Source organism: Bombus impatiens, unplaced genomic scaffold (assembly GCF_000188095.3).
Source record: "Bombus impatiens unplaced genomic scaffold, BIMP_2.2 scf_0034, whole genome shotgun sequence".
NCBI lineage: Eukaryota > Metazoa > Arthropoda > Insecta > Hymenoptera > Apidae > Bombus > Bombus impatiens.
The window spans coordinates 593,084-620,165 of NT_176453.1; the positions used below are offsets into that span (position 1 = coordinate 593,084).

Below are 27,082 nucleotides of genomic sequence, written 5' to 3' on the forward strand. Positions count from 1 at the left end.
TTCATGAATCTACGATAAAAAAAAATATGTTAAAAGTTCATATCTATTTGACCTTGTTTTTTAGTTGCAGCGAATTTTGTTCTCTACAAGAGGCGTTTAAACCGACCTTCTTACGTCTGAACGCAAGCCTGGGGACGTTTTGTCATTGGATTTTTACTTATGGGGTTATTTCTCTTCTCCTATTTTCTTCTTTTATTGACAGTAAGGTCATGTTGCTGAAAAAAGCTGAAATTTTCGCACCACGTGCGATCGCTCAAATAGATGATCGTGTCTATATCCAATGCCAATATCATTTTGTAATACGTGCTTATCGAGAACGTATGACATGCACATTTAATAATGCAACTCGTCGTTCTTTTTATTTAACAACTTTATCTTACCGCACGTTTGTGGCGCGTATCGAGTTTTACTATCGACGTTACCGTAAATTCTCTTATTGTGTGGTTAAATTCATTCCTGTTACCTGAGACATTTACAACACAATCTCACTACGCGCGTATTTATGCGTTAAGATCTTGCGTTTGTCTGGTTTTAGTTATAAATTATCGAAATTCTATAAAGTGTATTAAATTACATTTTACGTTTGATTTGCATTTGTGCTCGTATAAATACAACGAATCGTTGATCTCTTAGGCAATTCGATACCGACAAACATTGTGGAATCATGTATCTGACCAAAGAAAGGACAACTTCCTGCAAAGTTTCCCATTTCGCCCGTAACAGATTTTTCTCAGTCCAAAGTATCGTATTTATTCGATATAATGTACGTTCGGCGTAATGATGGTTTTAAAACAGCTGCAATTGTTTGAATCCTCGCAATACCCTTCTTTTCTTCTAATTATTACAATGTTGACAATGTCAGAATATTATTTTTAATATATTGGCCACGATTATAGACCAATTCGTTGTTTTTGTATTTCATGCATTGCGTCTCACGAGTAATGAGTAACCATGGCTGAATAATAATAGTAATCAAGCTGCAGCTACGCTTAATAAGTCGTAAAATTGCGTGGAAAAATTAATCGATGATTTCTCAACCATTGTATTTATTAGAAACCGTAAATTAATATTATAAAATTGATAATCGTCAAAAGCAACATTGGCTTGAACGAGGCATTGACAAAAAGAAAAAAAAGATGATCTAAATCTAATATCCCAGAAAACTGAGTAATTCACTGCCTGAAATGGATTTTAGTATAAAATATGTACAAGATTAACGGCAATAATTGATTTTATTATATTATCTGGATTTCACTCGGAAGAAATGAATTTTCACTTTGATACGTTCAATAAATCTGATTGGAGCAAATTAACGCTATAAACTCACATTCAGAGAATATGTGGTTTAGTTCGTTTTTGCCTTCGTTGTTTAAGCTACGAAATATATTCTGGAAAAACGAACGATTTCACGTTTGTTACAATTAGCTGCGAATTATGAGACGATTAATTACAAGGCTATTCTATTAACCCTTTGCGCTCGGAATTTTATTTCAATTTCGTCAGCAGCAGCTCCCAACGCTTTTAAGTGTTTTATTTGAAATTTACTTTAACTAAAAAATAAAACAATTTACTTAAATACCAGTTTTATTCACAATATTGTTGTATCTTTTAATTTTTAAGTGTCTGATATATATTGGAACAATTTCCAGGGTCCAATCCTGCTTTTCCTTCGCACGTTTCACAAAAAGAGGTGGAACTGAGAAAATGTCGAGTGGGTCTCGACAAAGGAGTTCCTGAGATAAAAACTGATGTCGAGTCACATTCCACATAGGAGTGCCAAGTGTTAACGTTCGATTCTAAAAAAAAAACAAAAAAATGTAAACCATTGTGGTTGTTATCGTTTTATTATTCGGTATTTCTCTATTACATTCTCCTTATTTCTAAGTTGCTGCTTGTAACCGCAAGTAAATAGGTAAAATTTCCTCGATCTAACTAACGTCACTCCACTGTCGTCAACAGTACAGCAAACTTTAATGGGTTAAGCGGTGGAAACATATAATTGATCAGCATCTGGTTACATCACACCGAACGCCAATTTAGTCGCAAGATCGAACGGGTTGCTAGCGTTAGACAATAGGTTTCCTCGCGGCTTCTAGTTTTATAATCTCGCCGCAAAGGGATCTCCAGAGAGGCGCATCCACTTCCTGGTTGCTTTACAGAACGAGAGTCGACGTTGGCGCTCATTATTTAGTCTTCGATGTTACGCAGAACGATGATTTATACGTGGCTCGCGTACAATGCAAATCGTTATTCTCATTGTTCAAACAACTCGTCGTACTGGGCAAATAATCAACAATTTGGCGAGATCAAAGGAATTTACCATTCGTAAAGATATTTGTTTAAATAGCTTTGTTCAATGTATCGCCATTCAAAGTTGTTGAATCGTTCGGCGCACACGATGATGGAAATTTGGTTAAGGATGGCTTAAATTTGTTTCAAATTGAAAAATATTTTGAATGTGGAAATAACATTTTTGAGAGGAGGAAGAAAGATTGGAATACGTTTGTGCGGAAACGTTGGTGTATTTCGATGCTTGGTCCATTGATAAATATTGACTAAATTATAGGATTTTACCAACTGTATGCAAAATTAAATATTTTGCACTTGAAATACAGACGGAAATAAATTACTTGTATGCTCGGACAAAATTTTAGTTGTTTTCATGATCGTGTGTTGATAGGTATTAGTATAGTAATGCATGATAAAATCTAGCACACAATGAACAATATTTATAATCGAACAAAAGAAATAAAAGAGTCCTATGTTACTCTTAGTATAATGAATTTGTCTGGATATATATAACTTAGCATTGTTTTTAATTTAATTTAATCTAATTTAGCATAGAATGTTTTGTATGTATAATACTTTTGAATTATGTCACACACCTAATAAGATGACTCAGAATTTCCCGGAAAAACTACGAACCTGTAAAGTAAAGTAAAAAGCAACTTCTGTTTCCAGAAGCTGTCAAAACTTGAAAAAGGCTGAACAAAATGAAATTGAGAAACATAATTTCCCGGTATATCCTGTTTTAGTTTTTATGTTTAGGGCGAAATAAATAATCGAAAATCGAACACTTTTTTCCACCAAACGCGAATAAATTTAGGGAAGAATGACACCAGGTACGCATCTGCAAGGTTCGCGATAATCCGAATTACAAGCGTTACGAAAAAAAAAAATGTACGTTATATAAAAACGTTGCATAAAAACGTGACATAAAAACGTGACATAAAACTCGTTGCAAATTTTGGCGAATCTTTTTATATACATGGGTTAGATATCTGTTGTATATAAATATTGTTAAAAAGAAAGAAAAATAGTTTAACGATGTGAACTGGCCACGTTATCTTCCTGCTTGGTATTTATTCCAGCAGAAGTTAAAAAATGTAAATTTTAGACGAGAGGCTTTTTCAACTTTACAAGGAAATCTTCGTGAGTCATTTCAACGAAATTATAAGGCTGAGTTAACGCAAGATATGCCACTATACGCGAAAGCAGTACAATCTTCTACTCGTAGCCTCGCAAAACAACTGAAGATAAGCCAGTGTTGTAAAACCAAGGTTTGATAGCGGTATAAGTAATAATTTTGCTCTCTGACGCAAAACCGCTGCAACTATAAATATACTATTTTACCTGATAAAAATAGTAACATGATGTAAACCGTCTGTTGGATAAAAGCAACTTTCAGTTATTTTCAGTTGATGAGCCACCATCAACGACGTCAAGCGACGATTTCGAAGAAATTACAAGACCCCGATTTTTGTTTTCCAAATCTTCTCTTCCGCAACAGGTGCGCGAAGTAATAGAAACGATCGATCGTATCGTCAGTGGTAACATTTGCTACGGAAAATCAGATACGAACAGCGGCAAGATAGCTAGGTGGTTAGAAGTGGGGAAATTTGGTGACGCGTTTACAACGCACGATGCCCAGAAGCACCTCGTTAGCCTTTGGCCGTCGTATTTACTCCCTGCCGTCGTAATCCGAGTCTTGAGTAGGAATAGAGAGGGCAGGCAAGAATAAAGAGAAAACAGAGAGAAAGAAAGAGAGAGGAACAAGGAGAAGGAACCTTGGCCATGACGACCAGTTAACCGTTGTTTTGTTCTAAATGGAAATCTTGATTGTGCCTTTGTTTCCAGCTTTTTCTCTTCAGCTTTTCCGGCAACTCCCCATCCACCGATGCTTTCTCCTTTCCTTTCTCTGCCTCTCTATTTCCTTTTATTTCTCCGCGACCCTGCGGCTCTGCGACAAACGTTCTATCCTCTGTATATTCTCTCGTTCCGCACAAGTTCTCAACCTTCTCGTTATCGCATACCGCACGGAATTAACGCTAGCGTAATCAGACCGATCAAACCGATCAAAGCGATGAATTTGTAAATTTTCGTAATAATTCTATGGGTTTGCAAGGGTGTATTTTTGGGATTTTGCGTATCTTCTATTCTGAGTTCTTGAGGATGAGTCTAACGCCTGGATCAGGAGATTACTTTTCAGTGGTTTGACTGGAAATCGGTCGATGTCTGCATTATTCCAGTCCTTTATGAACCATTGTAAATAGTAGATTGACAATTGGTTTGTCACAGGTGAAATTCGAGCAGCCATATGATAAACCAAAATTCCGAGCGCCTTATCACGTGTGACCGTCCGGTCAGCATCCGTTCTCAGCCGCCTGGGTGGCATTCGGTCACTCTAGCCGTTCTCCGAAATATATGATAAGTATGAGCAAAGTGTTCCCACTCCAACGAATAAAAGAATATAAATGCTCCCTTCAAAATCATCCAGTCAGTCTGAAAAAATTCTCAACTAGCCCAAGTATCAAAAATGTATCATCGCGAACCGAAAATAATACTGTACAAATTGAGTAAAGATAAAAGAACTCGATCTCCTGTTCGGAAACTGACAAGTTTCTTGTTTTTATCTTCATTTTTGCGCTACAGGTTCGTGCAAAAGAAAAAAGAAAAGGAAAAGAAAAAGGAAAGTTGATCTAACAAGCCATCTAGACGATTCCAGTAACGCTGGAATGTTATGTTCTCGATGGTGCTACGTCGAATCGAAAAAGTAGACTTTCGATCCAGTCGCTGCACTGGATTACTTGCACTGACTGAAATGACGACAGTCCTGGAATGAAAACACTGTTTACGTTATTCCAGTTGTGATCCACTTGGATCGGATCTGGAATCGGAAGTCGGAGTTGCAGTTGGAACTGGATTGGAATGCCGCTGGACCGATGTAAACTCAGTTTTATATTTTAATCCTTGCTAGTTCTAGTGTTACGTTTCTTTCGTAGTTAACTTCCTATTTAATTATCAAGTGCGATTTATAGCAATGTATTTCTTCTTTTGTTTCTTCCTCCAAGCTTTGCAATTTGTTCAAGTAAGATAAATTGGCTTATTGGCGTAGATTTATATATCACGTAGACGTTTATCCTAATAGAAAAACGTCAGTTGCAATCGCGTTAGTGCAACTGTGTTAATTAAGCGTGGTGGAATTTGTGGCGATTTAATGCGCAGGTCAGCGAAGAAGGTCAACCGAGTGTCTTCTCCGTGATCTCCTCGGATGATCAGATCTGTAGCGGCACATGAGTTACAGTCAGTTGTCGATTAGTTATCAACCAGTTATCAACGAATTATCAGCGATCTAATTAACGAGTCATTAGCGATCCTATTTTAGCGAGTCGGTTAGTACAAGTGTCTTTGCCAACATTATCTGTATACTAATTTATCATTTTAAATATATTCGACGGTTTCAACAACGAGTAATCTCGTTCATTAAACCTCATCGACCAACCATCCTCTACGCATAAACCTCTAGAGATCTATAAAATTCTCTGGCTGTCGTATTGGGATGATTTTCCAGCCTGCAATAATGTGCCATAGAATCACTTGGTCGCTACTTGTCTGCCTGTTTCATTGAGAAATTCTACAGCAACGTCTGAAGAGCTGTATTCCCTATCGCTGAATATATAAGAACTTCATGGCAATTACTCTATAGAATTAAACAATTTCAAGGACTTACTATTGTCTCAATCTACCGAGAGGCGAGTTATAAATTTCACTACTGAAACTTTGGCTTATATTAAAACCGTTGTATTTTCTGATTTCTCGTCTTTATTACGTTGTTAAATAGGCGATTAGCGAAGTTTTTACGTAGAACCTGCGTTATTTTTACGCCGGGAGAAATTGAAAAGTTACTACGATTTGAATTACTGCAATAAAACTTTGTTACTTTCAACGATCAAACAATTTCTGCTTTCGTATATCATCTTAACGCAATCTTTCGTCTTATGGTTATTAAATTTCTTTAATAAAATCCAGTCCAACGCGATACAGAATTTTTTAATCCAAAGGATAATCAACGATCTTAGAAAATTCTTGGAAGATTCGAAGAAAAATGACTGCAAAAGAAGCTTTCAAACGAAGAAGACATCATCTACACATCCTTCATCCGATGAGTCACTCTGTGCATGTAAGATTACGTAGAACGGTCTGGCTTTGTGACTAGAAAATTTCACGTCTATCCTCTGGCAAAGACCGAGTCTTATCGGAGATTCGCAGTGTCTTAACTTTCCATTAGATAAAAGGAGACACTAGGGAGAGAAGTACAAAAGCGAAGCTTAGAGGGGCAAGAAAAAGAAGAAGATCGATGGGGAAGGGGTTAACTGCTAACGACACGGTTTTCATCATGCACAGGAGAACGCTTAACCGGAGGATTTTTCTAGTTAGTCGTACGTGCTCAAGGGAGCGCCGCGGCGCCGTGAGTGGAGCACTAGAGGTTGCAACATCACCGAGTACCCGGAATATCCGAAGCTTGAGTACAGTAAAGTCCACTTCGTATATCCACGGTCTCCAACGATGAAGTGACCCGCCAGACGCCCATCAGCTGCTCAGACGTAGACACGATGCAGTTAGCTTCTTCCACTTGTTCACTGTGCGTTACCTCGCCATCATCTTCTTCCTTCGTTGGCTCCTTTGCCTTCTTCTTCGCCCTTTCCCTCTCTTCCATCCACGTGCCATCCTACGTCTCGTCCCGCCATTATGGTTTTTCGTGTTCCTTCTCAACCCCTGCGCCTCCTATACGCGACACTCCGTCCCCGTTTTCCCAACTTTCTGTCTTCTCACGCTCTACTCTCTTCGCAACGTGTTCTCTCCGCTCCGCTCCTCCCTGGCGCGAGCTCGCTGCGAGGTTGCTTGTGAGCGCGTGAGAAACTCGAGAATTTCGTCGCGAATACGAGCAACAACAGCCACGAGAGAGAGCAGAAGACGCGAATAACAGGTCCCTTTTCTTTTGTTTATTTAAAGTCACATCCGCCTTTGAGGGTTACTAACCATTACCGTGACGTAGCTTTACGAGTGGAAAAGGATCGAAAGGGTGTTTCGTCCTGCCGCAGGACTCATCGGCAAAACTACCTAGCAGGTTCGCGATTTAGAAATCGAAATTGGAATCGGAGGTCGTACTGGAAATTGTATTTATGGACACAACCATGCGAGTAGGTCGCGACACTCATATATACCGGAGCATAAGGGAAAATTGAGTCTTTTACGCCAGTTTTGAAAATTGAGTCTTTCATAAGGTGCCATGAGCATCTCAGAGACACGCTACTCGTCTCTGTCTATCTCGCAAGAAAGAGAACTTTGTTATTCTTCGTTTTGATATTTCACGACTCAATTCTCGCACGGTTTTCCCCAGCGAGTGTCGAGATTTGCTTATATGACCGTGTTTCTGGGAAATTAGGTAGTCAAAGCGGTCGCTTGCGAGAAAGCTTGCGGCGACAGAGTACCTACGGTAATTCATTTGGTTTGTACAATACTGTGTTATGCTAGTCTGCTATTGGACGATATCATAGATATGTAGAACACGTTGTTGCAATGGACATATTATTCCATTGTTTCACTGCAGCCAGATTTACTGAAGAAGATTCATGTCTTTTGGGAACTATAAGAGACGTTTCGCTATTTCCTTCGTATTCACGGTCGACTTACGGTTGTTTAGCGTGCCATGTCGTTCTCTTTCGTTTTCATATTCCTGGCAATCACATGGTTACGACGCTGTAGTTGGCGCTTGACTGATGCTGCCAGTATCGACGCATCTTTCAGCTATCTGACGAAGCTAACCGCAATATTGGCAAAACGTTGGGAATCTTTTGCTGTTGCACCGGCTCTTGCCAGGAAGTCTCAAACAGTATTAAACACGGCGGTATTAAACTTAACAGTAACAACGTTAAGTGCGATAATCCAGACCGTGAAAATAGCATCAAGATCCTCTCTTAGCAATTAGGATGTATTTCACGGCGAATAATAGATCGAAGCAGGCTGATTTTGATACCATTGACATGTAAATTGTAACTGCGCACGAACAATAATATTTCACGAGGATAGATCGCGTATATAGATTCGCGAATGGCCAACTAGACGAATTTATTAGTACCGGAATATGAGTGTAGACCGACGCTAGACCGCGTCGTTACACGAGTGGAGATCAAGGTCGGGTGATAGAATAGAATGAATACAGGTCGTATCAGCCATCTGCAGCGTGTTGAGACTATATAGATGCAAGATTGCCAAGTAATGTTAACATAACTCCGAGCGAAATGAGTGGAAAACGATACTAACGCGTCTATGTTCATCTTTTGTCTAGATGTTTCTTTAGCGCAAGGATTGATGTAAACGGCTCGATTTGCGCCGGTATATCAGTTTATTATAGCTCACCAGAGTAGTAGCTTCCTTTTTCAGTTGCACGTGTTTCTTGCTTTTATACGTTATCTGATTTATAATTAAAGGAGTGGAAGAATGTTTGAGAATAATTTTAAGATTCAACATGTTGCTAAATAATAATTGCACAACGATTTTTCGGCTCGTGTACTTTGGAATAACAATATGCGATATGGACGTATATAATGTTTAAATGAAAGGTGGTATAGGTATATAATAATAAAATTATTTATAACTTATAAAAGATACTTGTCACATAAATCAGGTCAGACAAGATAAAACATAATTTATCCTAATCTTAGTTCAGTAAACGAAGCACAGTCTGCGGATATTTATATAAGCATTTATACAACATGCCCAATTATGAAACAAATGTGTAGGTAGTATGCTAAATTATTCGAAATATATGGACACGTGTACACTTACGAAATACGTATTTTTGCATATAATCATCGTTAATAGGAAAAATTAATTTCTAATTTGTACATGTAACAAGTTGAAATCGGTGCCTGATGAGATGTATTATATTAAATAACAAAGACAAAATTCAAAATAATAAATGCATTTATTAACATTAAAATCGCGTATAAATTGCATGATATATAAAAATTGCAATCATATAAAGATTTAAGAGTCAGAATAGATCGAAAGAAATAATTGATCCAATAGAAATCCGCAACGCTTATACATATTATACGACGTATATATCGAATTCCAATTTTTTGGAAAAAGTTATAAAAAAAGTAGCGACCATACGAACGTTGCAGTGGAAATTTATTGCAAATATGTTGCACGTACCTGGGGCACGTAATAGTATAAATTCAAACGTGTGAGTATTTACGAGATGAAAATACCTTCGAGTCTTTCTTCTTACATAGATTACTGCTGCAACATGTACCGTCGTATTCTCTGTACTCTCGTAAACCGTGTGACATTCTAAGGTTCATAGATATCGCCATTAAAAAGCTTTTTCGCGTATCTAAACGTAGTTGCTGTACTGGCTTATCGTAAGTACCGTGCGAGAACAACTACGTGTTATGGAGTTTGTTGTGGCGCGCGATTCCTCGCATTGTTTCATCTCACAGTGTTAATCGTTTCACGTAACAACATCGAAACTTTGAAACTGCTACGTTGCAGTGTGTCACTGCAGCCAACTACTCTTCGATGATGTGCTATGCAATGATCGAAACACCTTGTTTGTTCGCGGAGAGACGCGATCGCGAGATAGCACGTCAATGAGAGTCGTAAATTCTCGTTATGATTAAATAATCGACGCCACGAACTGATCGATCCTTTTATTTCTGTTATGATAATAGGGGTGGTTCAATTGAACATTCGCTGAATTAACAGGTATAAATTAATGTTTATTCAAACAACTTATTGATTAGAGAGATATAAATTGATAAGGTATAATTGAGTTTCGATTGATAGCCAAAGTTACAGTGTGTGGTTTTTGTACAATTTGTCCAGTTTGGACATTTGGCAGAATTTTTTAGCTGTTTGATTATCATGTGGGTGGCCACCCCCAGCGGGATACCATCTTCGTGTTTGTTAGGTTGTGTCCTTGCGAGGTCTGCTGGGTGTTTCCTTTTCAGTCTACTATCCATGTTTGAGGTTTTTTTTTAAATTTATTTATTCACATTTTACAATTTGTCCAGTAGGACATTTGGTAAAATATTATAACTTAGTGGTATAATAATATAACATGTGGATGGCTACCCCCAATGGGATACCATCTTCGAATTTGATTGATTTATTTCTTTAGTGTGGTGAGTGTTTTTATGTTAGATTATGTCCTTTGTGAGATCTGTTGGGTGTTTCCTTTTTAATCTTCTTTTTATGTTTGTTGCGCCGACCATTTCCACTGCCAGCCAGTTCGGGTGCGTTGCTATTCTTTCTCTGTACCTTCTTGCACTTCTGTTAATCTCCTCCTTGACCGTTGGTATTCCCAGGTCTTTTCGAATGTCCTCGTTTCTAACGTACCATGGCGCGTTTCCTATTGTTCTGAGTATTTTAGATTGCATTGCCTCTATTTTGGTTATATGGCTCATTGCTGCTGTTCCCCAAGGTGCTATTCCGTATGTCCAGATTGGTTTTATGACCATTTTATATATTTTTAGCTTGTTTTCTATGCTTAGTTTGGAGCCATGTTTGAGGTGTTGATCGTTTCCGCAGCTAACTGGTTTGGGACAGTGTGTAGTGCGCGACGTAAGCTGAGATGATGACGGTTGAAAAAATGCATAAAGACTCACTTTTTGTGAAAATGATGCTGCGGAGGGAAGCTTGCGATGGGTGGGTCTAAGGACACGAAAAGAGCTGATTTGTTGATGACAATTCTGGCTAGGAAGTGAGGGCAGTAGACGTTGCTTCTGATTGCATAATAAGAAGGTTGGTGGACTAGGAAGGGTCTTAGCCGCCCTCGATAGAAAGTTGCTAGTGGGAAGCATCGTATGTGAGAAAACTAACTTTCCCGTAGTAAACGATAAACCTTTAGAAACGATTCAGTAAAGAGATGTTTGTTCGGTCTGAAGGACCTTAGCTAGAAAATTCCTGAGATTTGTGGTAGGTCCTTGAGACTATTGAGGGTATTGAGGTGCGTGGCCCGATCCAGGTAGAGTGTCGCCAGACGTGACACACCTAATCATTGATATCAATTACAAGATAGCCTGCTTTCTTTCAAGCTTACGATATCGACTCAAAGACTAGCTCTCAAAGACAAAGATTAGCTCTGCTAATTAGGAAACTTTTATCTACTGTTAATTAGCGTGGTGTTTGGAAGAGATCAACTTAAAAGAATTTGTAAGTAGACTGCGAAACGTCGATGCGGTTGTCACGTAAAATTGATACTTGGATTGTAAGAGAAAAGAAGGCCGAGTCGTAACCCAACTATTCATTTTCTTTCATCGAGCTTTGTTAGAAATTTAGCACTTACAATAATAGAATAACACTGAACCGGAGAAAGGGTGTCGTACAAGAACAGCAACTAGAACAAAAACAAGAACTGTCCGAGCTGGCTGAAGTCTCGGCTTATATGCGTTTTAGTTTGAGGATGTTGAGGGGCTCGGTGTAGCATATTTATTTTTTATTTATTAAAATTACAATCAATTCTCGTGTTGAGAATTTTCAGTAATTTTTCTGGCGTGGCGCAGTAACATGGTTAATTATTTGTAATAAGTTAATACTTGTTATAGATAAGTATAATTTGTACGTAAATATTGTAAATAAGTAGATGTTACTTAATTTAAATAACTAGTTGAATCTGCCGTTTAGGTCTAGCGAGTGGTGTCTTTTCAGCCTGCGAATCTGGTCCGTCGTATCAAGTAGTCCAGTGATTAGGGGGTTCCGGTGTTTGTTGACTCTTTTGCTATATCTGTCGCTATATTTTGCTATTTCTTCTTTGACTGTGGGTATCTTGAGGTCGCGGTGTATTGTTTCGTTGGTAACATACCAAGGTGCATCAATTAGGGATCTTAGCATTTTCGATTGGACGGTGTAGGATATGATGGATATGATGATGTGGAAAAGTGCCCGAAGGTCAACGGTCGATATCCTATCTTTGATGTGGACTAAGGTGCGTCACAATCTTGGTGTAGGCTATGATGATAAGGTGATGATGTGTCCAAAGGAGTCCGATGCTCGGCGGTCGATGTCTTATCTCTGATGTAGGTTGAGATGTGATTGATGTCATACGGTGTTGGGAAATTGGAAATTGCAAAGAAGTAGAAAATGAACGTACTACGCAGAAATATAAAAGATATTCAAAGCGTTACAAGATTTTTTGATAAAAGAACTTGTTATGGGATTTAATAGCTGTTTGTGAATTTAATGGTAACTTTTCATGCAGGCTCCAGTTCTTTGGTTATGTTGAACGTATGAAATATTTCGCGATTCAATGATGAGTAAATTATTTACCCTTTGCAGTCGGAATTTTATTTCAATTTCGTTACCAGCAGCTTCCAACGCTTTTAAATGTTTTATTTGAAATTTACTTTAACTAAAAAATAAGGCAATTTAAATAAATAGAGGAAGAAACAGATTCATTTAAATACCAGTTCTATTCACACTATTGTTGTATTTTGTAAATATCTTGAAACAATTTCCAGGGTGCAATCCTGGTTTTTTTTCGCGCGTCTCAGAAAGAATGTCAAGTGGGACTCGACAAAGGAGCTCCTGAGATAAAAACTGATGTCGAATTACACTCGACATAGGAGTGCAAAGGGTTAAGTTTTATTCCTGTAACAATTATTATTGTGGAAAAATGAAATAAGATCCGCAATAATATCAAATGTTTAAACGTTGCGTAAAAAGGTAAAATCATACGTAACATTATGGATTAATCCATTAAGAACCAATCAGTAAATGCAACAAGATCGAGGAACATCAAATTACACATTGTCTTCTGAAGATATTGGGTCGTTCGAAAAGTTTCTTTCGTTTTATAAGGAAATAATGGATGCACAACATTTTTCGTTTTATATTATTTTATCGAATTACGTATGATCCATTTTGTTCTATCAAGATGAAGATCACAACGTTGGACAGATTAGGTTTCATGTTCGCATAAAGATGCGTCGTTGTAAAAGACGTGTCTGTAAAAGAAAGACACTTTTCGGACAATCTAATACAAAAGATGCATTAGAATAGTAAACGTTTCACAAAAGCACACCGCGCAATACAAACATATGAGCAGCATGTCTATGATTTAAAAACTACAATTTATCACAGTGGAATAAGTACTTTCATATCTTTAAACTTCATCATGACGTAGGATCAAACAAGCTACAAGGACAGAAAAGACACATTACAAAATTTCTTGGAATTTCCTTCCATGCTCACAATGATAAATGAGCAAGATACGATAATTTTAATTCGCTGAAAAATGTTGCAGATAAGACTTAACGCAACATTGATTCTTAATAAATTAATAGCAGAAGATTGGAAGAAAATCCATCATCCAATATCATACACATACCATATATCATATATCAACATATACTATAGCAAATATCGGCATATCTACGTATATAAAAATTACAGTAAAATTGAATATGTAAATCAGCGAATTAAAAAAGATAGCGAAGATATCAAAGCAAAGAAACAGACAGCGGTTTAGCCGCGACTGATTAAAAGAGGAATGTTCGCCGTCGTATGTAGGGTAGTAGCAAGTTGAGCGAGCTTTTCAGTTACTCGGTAAATTTTATAATTGTTTCCTAGCATAGGCCAGCAGATTTAATTATACGGGTCCGTTATGTTCTCGTTTCCCCTGAGGCGTACATTACCGCCTTGGAACGAATGTTAAGACGAAATGTGGCTCAGCAGCGTCGCGGTAACGCCATTACGTCGCGACCATTAGCTTTAACAAGCATCGAGTCAAATAATTAGCGTCATGCACACGAGTGCTACGTACGTGTTCCGTGGTTCAGATACAAAACGGTTGGTCGAGATCTGTTGACCGATTCGGGCAGAGCCTTATCTTTATCACGAGACAAAGTAAAGTAAACCCGCAAAATCCGCACACGCAGAGCGCTTATCCGATAGAGGTGTCGATGCTCAGTAAAAATACGGTCTGTCATTTTGCAGATCGCAGGAAAAGGACAGTGTCAATGGCAGAGAAAGAGGTTCGGCTTGATCGAAGGAAACGTATCGGTGGATCAATGCAACGATAAAACTTTTTATTTTTCATTTTTGCCGAATTAGACTTTGTCCAACGTAGATGCTTTTGAGACCAAACACGATATAATTCGATATATTTTCCTATATTTAACGTATGACAACTAATTTTCTTTTGCATACCAAACGTGTATATAAATATGATTTAAAAAATATCGTGTTTGGTTTTATTTCGATCAAAAAAGTTACCACACACTGTTGGATTTCCAATTACGTTCAAGATCAGGTGTCAGAGCGAACGTCGAGCGGAATTGCCTGCAGTAGCGCGGATGACGACCGCGCACTTCTGGCGAGGACCGCGGTGAGCACTTATCCAATGTTTGCCATATATCGTTGAGTTATTCGTCGTGCATCGGAACCACTAAATACCGCTGGCCATTCACTCGATCCAACAAGTAGAGTAACGGTTACATTCGGGAAATAAATCGACCGTATTACGGGCGAATCCTTTTGCTAATGCAAGACACAGTAGAGGAGCGCGTGCCGACAGCAATGCAGTTAGTGGAGCGTATAGTATTCGCGAAGCGAGCAGCGAAATTTGAATCACAGATAAGCCTTTTAATGTCGTGTTAGATACCGCCCCTGGTTACTTTGAATTTTATCGACTGCTTTGTGAATTGCTGATGAAACTAATCGATTGGCCAAAGCTCCGAGCGAATCTTGTATTCGTAGCGGAGCAATTTAGTGTCTCGCAGCAATTCCAGGTACAGAGCGTTCGATAATATACGGTAGAAGATGTAAATGTAGGGGATGCTTTTGCAAGTCTAAATGAAGCGAAGATGAAGAACGGACAAAGAATTACGTTGGCCACTTTGTTTATCGGTTATTGTATCTAAGATTTAACGAAAATATCATCAGCACGAAAAGGTATAAGATAATATAATAGACGAGCGACACATTGGATTGCCAAAGCTGGATGTTTCTCGAGTCGAAAGTGAAATTAGTTTCCTTTAGTTACTTTTAAAATGAAATAATAAATTATAAATTACTTCGAGTTGTTTCTCTTGATTCTTATATTAGGTTGCCCGGAAAGTTTCTTTCGTTTTATAAGGAAATAATCAATAATTTCTTTTATATTAGTTTATTGAATTATGCACAAACATAATAATAGAAATATAACGAAAATAATATACAACAGAAACTGTTGTTCATTTATTATCGCCTTACGAAACGAAAGAAACTTTTCGGACAACCTAATGTCAAATGAAATTTGGCCAAACCTGCTATCACAGTAAAACGTAATCCAATTTTGCTATTTTATTTGATTCGGTTGTCAACGCTATAGCGGTTTTAAGGACGTATTGGCTTAATCCTTGTACTCGTTTGCATAAAACGTGTGGCTTGGAAAAATAGAACGACACTAGAGATGAAAGAAAGAATGATATAAGAAAAAATAGATCGCTGCAGAATGTGTGTCGTACCTACCCGGAATTCGCGAATAACCATATTTTGAAATTCAGGCTCTTTGAAATATCGTTAATTTGCTATTTCAAACAAGTATACACGCAATATTTAAACCTCCCTGTGTACAGTCTGTAGCTTGAAGAAAATGTAGCAACGCTGCGGATATTAAAAAAATAATAATAATGAAAGAAAATTTACAGAATCCATGGTATCCTGAATAAAAGTGAAGCGTCGTAAATTACATCATCCGAGTTTTACTCGTTATCTTCCTGTTTACTATTCGTCACTTTATGAGGAACGTTATTCAACTGTCAAGTTTTACTTTGTAAAAAATAAAATAGCGCCGAAAAATATAATCTCGGAAGTTGTTGTTTAACTATCTTTTCCTAGGAATATAAATTCTTTCTTCTAAGCAAATATGAATTATTTGTCCTGGCTTTGTACTATCGGTCATGGCCTTGCAAAGTAGCGTAACTGATCTCTTTTTCTTTTTAGTTAAAGCATCTCTCTGTCAGTGTAAAATTTACAACTAGATTGCGGTTATTTGTACAAATTCATAGGAAGGTAGATAAAAGAATGGAGCTCAAACAGAAATTTGTTTCACTTATTAAGTAGCTTAATAGCTGCTAAGCTTTGCATATTTTTGCATATTTTATGTGCTGTGCAAAGCACATCACGCGCATTCTGCGTATTCTTGCACTTTGCCTGTGAATTTAATAAGCTTTTTATGGAAAAGTCCGCATTCCATCGATAGCATTGTGAATGGATTGCTCAAGGCGATAAATTTGTAAAATTCACATAATAGCCGGTTGTGACCTGTGCAGCATTAAAATAATAGAATTTAATGGCTACTCGAAATTTAGGTCAAATTAACCTACTCTTGTATCATAGATCGAACTAAGGAGGCTCTACATGTCGAAACATGTTGCGATGCATGGCATCGATATCTCTAGAATTCATGATACATGTTACAATGTATGTACATACATAGATCTGTATCGAAAGCAGCTTGTGTCGATGCAGGAACCAGGCAACCGAATATAATTTTCCAGGGGAATAAATTTCCTTTCGAAAGCAACCTTCTATAATTTTCTATTCTTTGTGGTTGTCGTATCTCTTATTAACACGTTGACTGCTACGCGTGTTTTCAAACAAATCTCCGTCAGGCCACGCGTGCAGCAGTACCAAGCGTTCTCTGCTAGGTGCTCCCATCGATATTTTAGGAATGCGAGTCGCTCAAGCGGTGGTCTCGAGAATGATCTTTCGTTTCGTTTGTTCGCAACATTAAAACCACTAGCTGTTGTTGAATATAACGAAGGAAAGCGTGGTATAGATTATTCCGACCAAATGGTTTCTTATGCCACCACAATTAGAAAAGGAATCGAATGGTACAGAAAACTTGGCGTTCAATTCCTTCTGGGAATTTCTCTTGTAAACGCTTTGACGGTTTACAAAATTGCAACAAGAAAAAATATAGATATTAGAATATTTAGACAATTATTAGTTGGAAAATTATTAGGGTTGTCTGAAAATATAAAAAATCCTTGTCTTCGACGGAATCAGCATAATATCGCCGTTCGGAAAAACGATTTCGGAAGAAGCATTAGACGCGTGTGCAAACTATGTTATGCGAATAAAAGACGTCGAATGGACCGAACAAAGGCAGAAAAGAATTTGAAGAAAACAACAACTTATTGTCCAAATTGTCCCGACCAGCCTCACCTATGTATAGAATGTTTTAAAGTTTTACATTCTAAGTAATTTTTTTAATAAACCATTTTCGTATTTTTATTTTATAACGATTCAACAGTTTTATTATTATGGAATATCTTTTCAAATACCTACGACGATCCCTCGCAAGTAGTCAAATAAGCGACACCCGAATATGGGTTACGCGGCTCGACCAGAAACTTTGCTGGCACCTGAATACGGGTGTCGTAGCAGTCAACGTGTTAATATGAATTAATTAATATTAATAATTGTATAAAATTCTATTAATAATTATTGAATATTTATCAATATCGACAACTTTTATATATATATATAATATATTACCCGAATATGGGTACGTGGTCTGACCAGAAACTTTGCTGACACCCGAATACGGGTGTCCTGGCGGTCAACGTGTTAATCTGTTAAGGACTAAGGTTACACATTATTGACATATTATTCCATCTTATTAAATTTAAAAATGAATTTGAATCGTATCAATCGAGCCTCGCTGACTCGAACCTCAAGGGAGGAGCTAAAATCTTTGAGTTTTGAAGGTTTCGATTCATCGAAATTTCCAAGTAAAATTCCGGTCCTCGTGAAAGTTTGATAAAGTCCGATTCGCGTAGCTTCTACACATTATTTCACTGCTTGGTCTTTAATGAATCAACGATAATAATACTGGAGCTGAAAAATAATTAAACATTTCGAAACACGCGTTTCAACGCTGCCACCACATCGCAAATTGAGAAGAATTGGTAATGCAGAGGTGAACTGAAACTGTTGCAAATTTCATGAAACCAAAGTGTCGATGCATCGCAACATGTTTCAACGTGTACAGAGCACTTAATATTGCGTGATTAGAGCATTGCAGAAGAAAGGTACCAACTGTTAATTTTTTAGCAACAATTGTCTTAATTCATTGACGTGTGCGATAAAATAGATTGGAGCTAGGCATAAAGAATGAAATAACGATGAAATAAATTCCTACAGATACGTATAAATTATGTTTCTTTGGATTAGGGGAGGAGGTATGGTCTACTGCATTCTTTATATCAACTGATTGGCTGGAAACTTAATTATCGATGGAATGGACTTTTATTAAGAAATAGTATACCTAGGTAGTGCGTGTTTAGAATTAAAGAAGATCAATTGATTTGCAAATTTACTGCTTCTTCATTGCCACTATGTGCCCCTTAACCGTTTAAACTTTAGAAAACTATTTCTGATTCGTTTCTTACGATCTACAATTAAAATTTCCATTCTATGAATATTAATTTAGTCTTATGAATCCATGAAATGCTAATTAGTAATAAGTAATCTTGACAAAAGTAGCTAAATTTTAAATTTAATGCTAAATGCTAATATGTGCATTTTAACTACGTACAAAGATATTCTTTTGCGAAATTGTCAATTACATTCTGTCGTATTTTATTTCAGGTAAGCTGCTGCTTAGTCTGTGTCGAATTTGCTGCGTTACAACTATCAGGTGAGCTGTGTTAATTTTTTTAACTCTCAATTGCAAACGCGCATTACAATTGCAGTTGGCAATTTTAATAACCCGGACGATGCTCAATGATGAAAATCTTTTACTGCAGAAATACTAATCGTTAGACTCCGGATACTTATGCATATTTTTGTAAATGTAAATTAAAAAGATATAATTTAAAGAAGTGAATTCTAGATATTTAAAAAATTCTATCGCCTACTGAATATTACACACAGTACTTTGTTCTCTGTATTTTACTGGATTGTCGCATAAATTCGTCTTTATATTTGTTACAATATAATACGTAATACGTATAATTATGGTAAAACCAGAACGAATTTTTTATTACAATCCAATATACAGGCAGGTGCAGTTTCCTCGCTCAAATGTCACTACATTGTGACGTCGTATAAACACACATCATTGGCAACATCGTTAAAGAGTTATCTCAAAAAATATACGAGACGAGAGGTACTGCGGTAAAAAGTATCAGAAATATTTACATGCGGCAGTAGTCAGAAGGTAACGTGACACCTCGACCACTCCAACCATAACTTCGTTTCAAAATGTTCCTCACTACCGTCAATACATGATTGACGGCGACAATAAATTCAATTTATCACCCTTTGAAATTCTTTAACGATGCCTCCAATGACACATTTTTCCTATCTTGACCCGTAGAACGTACTGGAAATGTTTGGCCAGAGAAGACTGGAACGTCCTGTATACTTTTACATGTAACATACATTCTATGCACATTTAAGTTTCCTCGCAAACGCATAAAAATCGGCATATTATTTATATGTCGGGTTTGTCGAGTTGGCGCTAGTCTTAGGGGCGCGTTGCGTATCTTCATTAAGACAAGCCATCGTAGTTGTTCAATGGAGATTATGTTTACAATTATGTGTACAAGTGTTGATTTAACAGGGTTTAACAATTAATCCTGATTATTAGACACTCTTAAAGTAAAGACAATGTTCTTAGGTTCAAACGAATCCACGGTGAACGGGATAATTCTTTGTACAATTGAATATATTTTGAAACTCAAAGTAACGTTAGCTGTGACGCACGGTATCTTTCAGACTGACTGACCTGACGTTGTGAGTAAACTGTCCAAGGAGATCATAAGAATAAAAGACTGACACGATTGCATTTGTCGATTGCGTATTGACCAGGGTTATCAACAAAATTCCAGGCTCCGTTACTAGGCAGACCCGCGTAGAGCCGTCATTGCTCCTGCCCGGGTCTTGTTCGTTAATACAGCGTGTGACCCTCGATATTGGTACTTCCACTGTTAAGTAAAAACGTTCATCCCGCGACAGTGGCTACGTTCGGCGACCAGTTGCGTCACCTCGACCCTAAGCCCTCTGTCACAAACCTCGGGCAAACATAATCAGAACAGCTATAATGTAAAGTACAGCTATAATGAATAGTTTAGACCAAAGTATTGGGAATCTTGACAAAATTCCAAAAGAAAGGCCCGCTGTCCCTACATCTCCGATATAAATAAGAAAGAGCAGCGCGCATAGCACGATTAAAGAATAGACATAGATACTGTAACATTTGACATTCCATCGGTATGACTTTATAATTATCCATAATCAACTGATGTCGTTTTACATGGTCTCGGGTTAATGACGGATTAAATGAATACAAGGACGTATAGCATATAATCGACTCTCGTTGATGCCATTAGCGAGTATCTATTGATTATACCGTCCAATGCAACGTTACTTTGTCGTAATTACATTAATCCCATCATCGATCAGTCATTTAATTACTGCGCCGTTTTAATTGGCGCATTCGCTCATTAGACTTCCTACTTGAAGTTGCGCTTGTGCAGACGTGTTTGCCGAGTTTTTTTTCGAAACCACGCGCATAGCAGTTTAATGTACTGCATTGATTAATTAAACCATTTTAATACGTTCCATCGATGGCTTATTTCCATTATTTCTATCCCTCGTCGTAATCTCTTCATCATCGCGATGAATTTGTTACGTAATAGCAAGTAATACGTGTATATAGATACGTATTAAATTAATCAGATAAACGATAAGATCCAATAAAGGGAAACAGCATTTTCTATTAAAAGTGTGGCAAATAATCTGCGATCTTTTCAAATTATCGATATCATCGTAGGTTCCGATCTTTTAATTGCCAGTGGTTTGGCTTCAATTTTAAGCGAGGTAATTGCAAAATTTCATGTAGAAATTCGTGGAAGAGCAATTTGCGAAACCATTGATCGTTATACACAGATTGTATTATCTTTGCAAACATGTCAGTCAACATTTTCGAGCATGTTAGAAACGAAAGGAAACAGTGACTTCCTTACGTAAAGAAATAGTTTGTTCGTAACATCATTCTTCTATGACTTAAACTGACGTAATTAATTCTACCTAAAGTTGAAAGTTATAATGACGATATATTCTTGTTGCCCAGAGAATGCACGAAATAAATAAATTTAAAAAGGACGATGACTTTCTCATGTAAAGAAAAATTTTCTTCGTGATATTACTCTTCCATTAGGTTGTCCGAAAAGTTTCTTTCGTGTTACGAGGAAATAATGGATGCACAACATTTTTCGTTTTATATTATTTTATCGAATTACGTATGATCCATTTTGTTCTATCAAAATGAAGATCACAACGTTGGACAGATTAGGTTTCACGTTTGTACGAAGGCACACTGTTGTAAAAAACTCGTTTGCGAAAGAAGGACACTTCCCGGACAACCTAATATTATATAAAACGCAATTAATTCTATTTAAAGACGAAAGTTATAATTGCAAGATATTCTCGTTGGTCGGAAAATGCAGGAAAAAACTAGTCCCGTTCGCAAAGTAAAGAGTGCTTGAAAGTTTCGAGCGCAAGCGTACATACAATTATTTCGCTATAAATTAACGATTGTTCACATTTAATTACGTTCGGTTTATCGATTCTGGAACCGTCACTCTCATTATCAACTTGCCGGGTTGCAGCGTAGGCGTTGGTCAAGTTTCTAAAGGCATAGTAGTTGGCGCAGTTTGCTGTGCAGGTTCTAATAGCGGTCAGAACTGTAGAAGTAGCCTGGTTTGGAACAGCACTAGAGCACTTGCTAATCGTAAGATAATTACGTTCGGTAACCTGGGCCCAAACAGTAATCTGATTCTCAGGGCGGGCCTCTTCGGTTAACTGTATCCTTCGCCGTAGCTTCCCGGCTCAATGTGTAGCTGCAAAACTCGCGAAATTATGCAGCTTGAACGCGCAATGTGCTTCCCTTTGGCGCGAGTAGTTAACAGTTAAACCTAACCGTGAAAAGTTTTGCGAGCTGAAGCGATTAAAGATCACCTAACTGCATTCCATTTCCAGTCCGGTAACAGTCTTAGCATAAAAGAACAGGAAGAGCAGAAAGAGGATAAATAGTAACGATAAGAGTAACGATGGATGACTCACGCGCTAAGTGGTGAAATTAAATGGAAAAATCACTAAATATTCCTTTACCGTAGCCCTATCGCATAGTACAACGATAAGGAGGTTGCGGATTTTTAAGCAAATTTTCGGGAGTATAATTAACAAAATGAAACCTCGCTAGGATGTTATTTTACCTCTCAAGTATTATATAAAATGCTATACTATAGTTTAGTTTATTTTAGAGTTTCGGATCAAAATTGGAAATTAGATTTTCTTCCTGTAAATCACTGTCGTTGCTTTCACTTCTTTAAACAAGAAGACATCATTTTTCCTCTAGGTCGTTCTACATTTTGAAAATTAGTTTCTCGAAATTAGAGATAGACAAAGATTTTAATTCACTCCTATGCTTCGCGAAGTAACGTTGTTTAAGGATACACGTGACCATTAAAATGTAACTTTAGCGTAGAAAGAGTCTCCCTGCTCGCTAAATTCGCGTTAAATTATTAGTAGACTGGACAGTTTTACGCATTCGTGCGAAACTAAATTTAAAGCCGCAGAAATGTACGAAATGCACATAATATGCAGACATATCAAAAATCTTTATACAGGTTTCATTCCTTCGATCGTGTTAATAAAAATGAGAAAAATAATCTCGGGCGAGGTTAAAATCACGAAAACGTGAAAAACGGTACAAAGCTCTAACCACGTACAAAATTACAAGTCCTTCTTTTTCGATACTTTTAGGGTAATCGAAGGGGTTGACAGACATTTCGCCGATAAATCTGCGAAAACACTCGGAACTGCGTAATTTCGATACCGAGAGCAATTAATTAACCACCTATAACAATCAACCCGAGGGCTTATAATCAACGTTCCTTCCGCGCTCACCGGCAACCGTATTCGGAGACGACAAGCCACGGCCTTAATTAATTAGTCAATTAATTACACAATTTTACTCGACCGGATCGATCGATCAATCGATTAATTAGTGCCGCGTTGCGCCGTTTCCAGAGATTTTCTTCTTCAAGGATAAAGAAGGACATGCTGCGTGTCTATCCATCCCGACCCGTTAGTCTCGGTCGCCGTGATAGAAAAACGATCGCGCCGAACTGCAGGCAGGTCAGCATCACGAAGGCCAGCTGGCGACTGATAGTATGTAGGTAATTAGTCTAGGTTCCTAGAAGCTAGAGCGGGTCCGGGTGGACGTTGTGGCAACTTGCCCAACTATCTCGTCGTTGGAGCACGTATCCGTCGTTTCTGGCGTTTCTGTCGTTTCAACCGGTCTACGTAATCCCCGTGAGCCATCGTGCAAAGGTCTCGCTTCGTGCGCTGATCTGCCTTGTTATTGCGGTAGCAGGAGTCGATTAACGTCGGCCCCCCGTGTACACACGGTATTAGGTATCGCTTTTGTCAAAAGGTTGCGTCACACCGGTAAATGGAATTTACAGTGATTAAACGCACGCGTCCAGGAGAATGCAGAAGCTGTTCTTTGTTGCCGGTGAATGGCATGACGAGAACCAGTTACCAATCAAAGATAGCTAACTGCACTGTACCAACAAAGTGTCGATACCGCGACATAACTTGCACGGTTAATAGGAATTATCGTAACGTGTTCCACTTTCTTACTGAGATAAATCCTTTTCTGTTTAAACGAATTTTCTGCTCTACCGTTCACAGTTGTCCTTGGCTAATGATTTAGCGATGCTCGATCTTTTTGCGTAGGATTCTTTTAGGTGCTTCGTATGGGGGATGTTAATTTGCCGTAGAAAACGAGCCCAAGAAGCTTAATGTTCTTCAGGTATTCTATCCCCGTGTTTCCTAGAAACAATTTCGGGGATGTTGGGCGGTTCGCTGAGAACTTTAGGCCTGATTTTTTCGACCACTTTTGAAGTTGATCGATGGACGTCTGTACATTTTCTGTTATGGTGAAGGGCTACATTAATTTCTTTTTCTTCTTTCCCCTCGCTTTTTTCAACTAAGACCATTCGGTAAATTGGTCTATTGGCGTGGGTTCATTTAGCTCAGCACGTAGACGTTTATCGCGTTAGAAAAACGTCAGTGTGAATTACGTTAGTTCAATTGTGCTGATTAAGCACCGTGTAGTTTGCAGAGATTTAACGCGTAGTCATAGAAGAAGGTCGATAGAGCGTTGCCAACGTCGTCGAATTTCTTTTTTCACACTCTACGAAGATATCCAGAAATAAATATAGGATCATCGATGAAATATTCCAGTCACCTTGAGATCTCGTAAAAATATGATCACTACGATTCTGTTTTAGCTTATTTTCAGCATTACACGTGCTCTCTGAAACCGCGTAACTTTCTCCTGAGAAGCATCTTTACGCAACAACAAATAATATAGATGAACCTGTAGCGAAACTACGGTTTCTTCTGGTATTTGCGTTGTGAATGTCGTTATATTTCGAGTGCAAATACTCGGAGGATTTTCTGGTCGCTCGAGGCGCGAAACGCGGCTCACACTTCGCAGTTGAGTTACGTTGCGGCGAAGAAAGCTTGTCGGAGGAATAAAAAGCAATTGGCAATGGTGCACGCACTAACTGCTGGTAAAAACGTATATTTGCGAAACCGAATCGGATTTGATCTTCCGTGAAACGAGAGCAACGCAAGGGACACGGCCGATTCATCGTTTCTTTGCGAAAATCAATACCAAGCGGTTTGATATTCATACTTGATCTTTCGAATTTGAAGTTTCAATTTCGCAATCTGAAATTCAATTTGCGAATTGCAGTGCCATCGTGTCGGAAATAGAAGATCATGGTCGGATTCGAAGCCTGAAATTCAAGATTCGTTATCGACGATTCAGAATATAAACGGGCAACTCTAACTCCGTACGTTCGGCCATTCTCTAATAACAATTCCGAAAAGGAAATGGTTTTCTCTTAGAACTTAATCGACTTTTATTCGAAAATATCCGTAGAATTCTGTTAGATGTAATCGTCGTCGATGGATTGTGGATGTTTATGCAAATTCACGATTTTATAGAAACCTAAAGCAAATATTTGTTTTACCCGGTAAATGTTGTAACGAATACTGTGCATATTTTTGCATATTAAACAGCATTTTTCGCATTTCGTTATCTTCGTGTTTTCCCTAATTGCACAAAAATTCAGTCTAATGGTCAATCGAAATATTCATTCTCGCAATATATAGGCTGATGCACAAGTAGAAAACATTTTGTAGATAATTTAGCTTCTTCTAGCTGTAATAATCAACCAGACAGGATTTCAGGTAGCCTGTATTATATCCTTGTGACTTCGTTATTGTTCTGATAGCGAAAAGATAAAAATCGTAAAGTTTACTGTAGATCAAAATATATTAGGTTGTCCGAAAAGTTTCTTTCGTGTCATAAATGAAATAACAGATAAACAACAATTTCTGTTTTATATTATTTTATCGATCCATTTCGTTATATTTCTATTATCATGTTTGTGCACAATTCAATAAACTAATATAAAACAAAAAAACATTGTGCGTTTATTATTTCCTTATGAAACGAAAGAAACTTTCCGGACAACCTAATACTTCAGCTGTGTATACAGGCAACGTTAAGCCGTGCAGTATAAATATCGAGACAGTGTGGGCAGTGTAGGCAGAACACTTGAACATTTTCATTGAATATCCATTATCCGAAAACTAAGCAGCTACGTAACACGTATTTTCATATGATGCTTTTTGCTTGTTTCAATGTGTACATTCGCTTTCTAAAGTGTGGGCGTATATTTATGAATCATTTTGTACGTAGATTTATTGGGTCGTAATACAGATAAGTTTGCTCAAAAAAAAAAAAAAAAAAAAGAAATATTGAGTTTAATTAAACTTACCTTTGTTACAATCCTTAATTAATATAAATAAATTTTTAGCAAGTCGGCGGCTATGCGATGAAGTATCATAAACCCCAATTTTTTCGAACACTAAATGTATAAATGCCCATAATGTACGTACGTGTCTATTCTATTTTGCAATTTAGGTTCTCACCTATTGCAATTTGTTAGTTGCACGTTTTAGCGCTGAATGATTTATGCTTTTATTTATTATTTATTTGTTATTCTTTGTTACTCGCATTCATCGTTAATAAACATTGAACCTTTCTTTTCCACCTGTTTACTTTTTAGCGTTTACTGTCACTGAATTTGTGTTTATATAGTTAACTTTAGATTTAGTTTTAGTATGTTATTAAAAGTGTTTAGAGTTGCTTGCAACACTTTTCTCAAACCATATTTTACCTTTTTAAATATCGATGTGGCCACTTACTCGCGAACTACCAGGTATGTTAATATGAAACCGGAATTTTTGTATAGCAAATACACGTTTATTGTATGAAAATGATTAAAAATATTTTATTCGAAGTATTGCCCATCGCTAGCTATACATTGTTCCCACCTGTCTGGCAATTGGTGGATGTCACGCCAAAAAAACTGTCGCTCTTTTGAGGCAAACCAGTCATCGAGGCATTTTCGTACATTTTCGTAAGAAGCGAAGTGCTGGTCAGAAAGTGCGTGTCCCATCGATGCAAATAAATAGTAATCGGACGGAGCCAAGTCTGGTGAGTAAGCCGCGTGCGAAAGTATTTCCCAACCGAACGCTTCGATCGTTTCCTTCACCGGTTTTGCTGTATGCGATGGTGCATTATCACGAAGCAAAATTACTTTGTGTCGCCTTTTTTGATATTCTGGTCGTTGATATTCTGGTCGTTTTT

General features: G+C 37.6%; 1 long non-coding RNA gene across 1 annotated transcript; it reads right to left on the bottom strand.

Moving 5' to 3' along the window:
• Positions 1 to 2,818: 2,818 nt before the first annotated feature.
• Positions 2,819 to 27,058, bottom strand: LOC112213220. The gene is made up of 4 exons (XR_002947107.2): positions 26,646 to 27,058; positions 24,303 to 24,310; positions 11,694 to 11,704; positions 2,819 to 2,830 (listed from the first exon to the last, which is right to left on the bottom strand). It is a non-coding gene; the product is annotated as an uncharacterized LOC112213220 (long non-coding RNA).
• Between the last annotated feature and the right edge of the window lie 24 nt (positions 27,059 to 27,082).